This window comes from Larus michahellis, chromosome 2 (assembly GCF_964199755.1).
Source record: "Larus michahellis chromosome 2, bLarMic1.1, whole genome shotgun sequence".
NCBI classification, from domain to species: Eukaryota; Metazoa; Chordata; class Aves; order Charadriiformes; family Laridae; genus Larus; species Larus michahellis.
In genome coordinates, this window is record NC_133897.1 from 89048009 (window position 1) to 89054008 (window position 6000).

Genomic DNA, 6000 nt, shown 5'->3' on the forward strand with positions numbered 1-6000 from the left:
TCCAGCACACCGGAGTGCTCGTAGCCTGTTGGAAAAGGTGCTGCTCAGAGCACAGCCTCGCAGCTGCCAAATGGAGCCACTCCCTACGTGCTGACATTTGGAAGGGCCCTGGGACATAACAATGAAGGTAGAGGGTAAAGAACCTAGGGAGCGATTTTAAAGACATCAGGATGCCAATAAGTAGTCTGTAAATTTGTGTAAGTGCTCGTGTACATGGAATTTGATCACACTGTTTTCCTGAGCTTACAGCTCACTGAGAAATGTCAGGCAGCAGAGGGCATTGCAACTACAAGTTAAGAGGACAGAAAAGGATGATCGTCAGTCAGCCGAGGAAAAAATGGTGATCTTTCAGCCACCAGCACTCTTCATTGAGGAAAGCCATGTGGAAGACTGGGCATGCAGGGTCAAATATCAAGTATTTTCATATTTACTGAACAATATTAGGCAGCTACCTTTCCACTATATGATGGCGTTTGTGCTGCTTACCTTATGCCTTGCTTTGCATGACCCAAGCCTGGTTCCACTCTATACTCCCCAGCTTTGCTGGGCTTCTTTGTTCTCCTAGTCACCGTGTTTCCAAAGAGAGAAGAAATAGAACAGACTTTGTTTTTCCTTTACATCCCCTCACAACAAGTAGCATCCCTCCTTCTTCCCAGCAAATTTCCAGAGCAGAGCTGCCACGTGTATGGAGTTGGTAGGAATTTCAGGATTATGATATGAAGAGATTTTAGTCATACCTTCTCCCGTAGAATTTCAGCTATCCTCCTTTAAGCAAAATCAAAAAAGAAGCAAATTTTGTTTACTATGTGAGGTCTCTTGATCTACTTGATATTATGTAGGTGGAAGAGAAAGGAACTGAGAATACTCTTCATCAAAACCAGTATTTTATGCACTTAATTGTACTGGAATTGCATTCCTTTAGATATTCAATTATGTCTTTTTTTGAAAAGGGCAATAAAATATCCACTAATAAATAGGCTGGTGGCTTTCCACACAGGGGTGTTCTCTTCTCTCTTTATTAAAATCATGTTCCTTACTTTCTTCACCTCTCCTTCTTGCGTTTCCACAGTACTGGGCTATCAGCAGCTGTAACTCAAACAGCTCTAATTTGATTCCTGAATGTATTGTATTTATTCTGTGCAGTATTCTGTATCCCTAGATGAATTACACATGGTGGACCAAACGTTAGAACCAGCTTTCCTGACTAACACTGCTGTTAAATCCTTTAATTAAAAGCCATTCTTACAGTCTGAAAAAATGTCTTTGATCCCTTTTTCAAATACCGCTGTAATAACATTTTTACTGTTTGAACTGTCACACCTTTTTTTTTTCCCCTGCCTTTGAGTAATTAAAAGAGCACTTCTATGTAGAACCACTTCTGGAGCTGCCCAGAAGACAACCACAACCTTGCTCAGTTTGCATGGGTTCTTTAAAAAAAAACATCCAACATGAACTGCTCACATCTTTTGTCCAGCATCCATGGACACCTTGTGCTACTTTTAACCAGGTAGAGCATCCCATGGTGGTCGCTGCAGAGTTTTGCTTCTCTCCAGGTGATTTTGCTGTAAGCTCTGTGTCTCAGTTCCCCATATTTGTATCTGCAACTTTCTGGAGTTATGCTCAAACTGAACACAATGGCATCTCTAAGATGTGAAGAAATTCATCTCATTGAGTATGCTGAGGGTCTAAAGTTTGACTCCCGCTTTCCTCCTTACTTAGGTAATATATTGTAGTCTAGTTGCCCACCACTGAGGACTCAAAAGCTCCCATGCTGAAAACTAACCTGAGAAGGCTAGTGAGGGAGTTCAGCGATATTTCCCTGAATATACCTTTGGTGACCCTGAAGAAGTATACATGGTCCAATTTGATCAGCCAGACTCCCTGATTAGATGGGCTTTTCACAGACTGTGAAACAAGAGCATGTGGTTTCACTCATGTCTCATTCAAAACTTTAACAAAAGGTGGCTGAAGTGTTTCTTGGCTGTATCATGTTTGATGCTGCAGCAACAGAAACACTGTAGATGCCAGCCAGATGTGGGGACATAACCCACAAACAGGAGACCTTAAATGAAGTCATTCATACAGGAAAGACGGGAAACACGTGTACATTTCTGGAGAACGCTGTCAGCAGTGAAGTCCTCTACTTTGAAAGGGTGGCTGAGAGAAGCTTAAATGATGGTAGGCATGATGTGTTCATGTGCCATGTTTCAGGCAGCAGGACAAGAAGAGCTGCAAGTACACCTTCTGTGGATATTACACTGGAAAATTCTCCTATCTCCAGTCATAGACTAGCAGTTCGCACACAGTTAGGAAGTGTCCATGGACTTGCTAAGTTTTCCCCCATGAACTTGTTCACTTTTCCTAGCCATGTCTCTTCCATACCTTCTTCCTCACACTGCTACCAACCTGTTTTTTCTTCACCTTTAGGTCTTCGCTTGAGTTCCCATGTATCTCCTCTGTTAGGTCCAGAATCATTCCATCTAACACTCATTATCTCCTGTTACGCTCTGCAAGAACTGAAGAAATCACTATTGCTCCTCTGGGCTACCATAGTCCTAAAGATGTTATTAAGGAGAGTGAGACAAACCTTTCTAATACCATTTTTCACATGCAGGATTGATTCTAAACCCTTACCTTCTGACCCCTTCCTCCAGACTGCTTTGCTCCATTCTAATCCATGTCCTGCAGAAATATATGTGCATGTGATAGGACATTAAAGAAGCAAAGAAGGAAGACACCAAAAACATGGACTTACTTTTTCCTTTTTTTTTTCTTTCTGGTAGCATGGATAGAAGCTATATTAAGTTGAATAAACTTTTATAAAATTGGTAACTAATGTGACTTACCAAGACTTTTAGAACTTACTTATCCCAAGCCAGCATTGGAGTGGGTACACCCTTGAAGGGGGAGACTGAGGCATAGGCAAGGAGTGAGAAACAAGGAGGAGCAGAGAGAAATCACTACATCCTGACTGCACGCCCTAGGGCTGCTTGTTGCCTCACTGAAGGGACTGAGTGTGACCTGTGGCTATAACAAGGGGGAGAGGAGGAGTCTGGCATGAAGCTGAGCCTGGAAAAAGAGGAGGGGTGTTTTTTCCCTATTTGTTTCCCAATACCCAAATCAGTAATCACATATTTATTTGCAACAAATTGGCAACAAACTAAGTTAAATTCCCCAAGTTGGGACTGTTTTGCCCATGACAGTGCATGATAAGTGATTTCCCTGTCTTTATCTTCGCCTAAAAGCTTTCTTGCTCCTGTTCTTCCCATTTTCTCCCCCATCCCGCTGGAGTGGAGCGGAATGAGTGAGCAGCTGTGTGGGTGCTTGGCTGTTGGCTAGGGCCAACCTACCACTATCATCTGGGCAACCGGGACAATCAAAGAATTGCCAGGAGAAATGAGCTTATTGATCTGCATTTTCTGATGCTTGGAAGCCATCTACTGGATAGCTAAAAAGAACATAAGATCTTTCATAGCTAAATGCTAAATTTGTCATCTGAAACTCAAAGACTGATCATTTTCAACATTTGTAAGATGCAGTGGATCACAGTGCATCTGAAAATTACGACCGTGGAGAAAACATTCAGCTGAACATGGCTCACTCCCTGGCTTACAGGACACAGGGAGTTAGTAGGTGCTCTGTGTGCGACAGACTTCAGCAGTTCCTGCACACAACCTCGCACAACTGCATTCAAATTAGTTGCCTCCACATTTCAATGAAGAGTTGATCTATGGCCAAACGCTTCACTAAAGAGGAAGATGTTTTGGTTAAATACTCTCCCAAGGCATTAACCTTTGAGTTATGCAAAACTAGGATACGCTGGAAGTTGAAAGCATCCAGGACTCACCCTATTTCTTTCACGTTTTCTATTTTTCCCTCCCACCAGCACTGGACCAGCAAGCACAACCCCATGCCACAGGTCCCAGCAATGCCCCAACCATCTTCCTCACGCACTAGCCCTGGCTGACACAAAGCTGACATGAAGGCCCATGAAGAGAGATGCAAATCAGCCAAACCCAGGGAGATAAGTTCTCTGCATTTATCTCCTGTCCCATCTAGGTACATCACCTCCTGCCTCTGGGGCGCGTAGGTTTCCTTGGAAATTTTCTGACCAATCTCTAAAAAAGCCTCTGCAAGGCTGCCTCCTTCATCCCTGGCCAAGATCAGTGTTGGACTAACACCGTGAAGGATGCTGTGAACAGGAACAAACACCACTTAGTGAGGCAGCAGCTCCGCTCCTGCCCAGCTGCCACGCCAGGCTCCTCTCCCACATGATTTCAAGGGATCCTCAAAGACCTGAATTCTGCCCTCTCACAAAAAACAGGCCCAAAATAAAAGTTTCTCTCCTGCCCAGGGAGGCCTTCAAGCACCCCGAAACCGCAAGGGAAGGACCAGGGCTTCTGTGGCACCAAACTCCGAACTTTACCTTTTCTTCAGGATCGTGAGCTTTTCAGAAAAATGAAGACTCTAAAAAAACATTAGTGCTGTAACGGCAGTAATGTAACAGGGTGATGGGTGGGACTGCTGTAATAGTGCTGAAGCATAACGGGACAGGGAAATCCCACTACCGCCAAAAAAACATACGTAGGTCTTTTCTGTGCTTTGAAGGAATGGACATATCTTTATTTTTCTGGATAACTAGACTAATTTGAAATCATACCTATTCCTTAAATCTTCAGGCAAATTACAAACTGCACTTGAGAACTATTTCCTAGATATTAAACTCAATACCCTGAGACTAAGCAGGTAGACTTACCAGCAACAACTACACTGGGCGATATTTAATTTGCTTCAACTTAGTAGCCACAGTCGATACAAGAAGCAATTTCAGCTGAAGAATCAAGATTGCCAGTATTTTTCTTTGGAGTTAAAAATGAAAAACGGATCGTGGCTCATACATTTTTTGAGACACAATTTTTAAAAAAAAGATGACATTCAAAATCAATATCTATTTTCTCCTTTATAAGAAAAGATACAAATTTCTTCAGCTGCTCTGTTACATATTCAAGTTTGGGGAAAAATACAAATCCCCTGCTGAGGTTTCAGCATGTTTTCTTTTTCTTGCTAAACTAGCAGCAATAAATAATAAACACATCCTGACTGGAAACATTAGCTGCCTACAGCACTGCATTTAAAAAAAAAAAATCGGTAATGACTGTACGCTTCTGGAATTGTACAGCAAGCTTGTCTGTGCCACCGGTTGGAAAAGATGCTGCAGGACCCATCACTTCTGTAGTACCAGTTAGTCCCAGATACACTTTATTCAGGATGATTTTCTTTTTTCTGTATTTTTCTTTTATATATATATATACATAATTTCTTTATATGTAAAAAAGCATATATTTTTGCTTTATACATATGTAAAATATATTATTAGAGAACCTGACTAAAACTCAGTGCAGCCCCAAACACGTCTCAGTGTTTCTTCAGATCCTGTGTAGAGCGCGCTCTGCATTTATCTCTTAAGACTTGTGATCGTGCTCACCTGAAGTTCCTCTTTCTTCACATCCCATTTCTGTTCCTGCCACAATCCGGCTAGCATCTCTGACAGCTGATAAGCCAGCAGATCTCTTTCAACATGTTCTTTCTGGATTCTTGGCACACAATTAATCTTGCCTAACTTCAGACATCTCGAGCAGAGAGATTTATGCTCATCCCTGCCAGCTCCCACTACAGTCAGTGAGGAGAACCAGACGCTTGTAGAGACCCACTCTGACTGACGGCACGCCACTGCCTTCCGCTGACAAGGCAGACAGCCCCAAGGTGACCAAATTCAGATGCAAACATCCAAACTGGCGAGATAAATTCCACTGTCTGTGTTAGATCCCCCCACTATTAATATGCTCCAGATTATAAAAACGTACATTTTGACAATTTAACACTTTCAGCTCTAATGCTTTTGTATTCTCCTAGTCATAAATAATACGCAAACCATTTAAAAGATGACTATAAAAATACATCCTTTTTTGGTATGTCTGCTTGTACCAAAACCAAGAATAA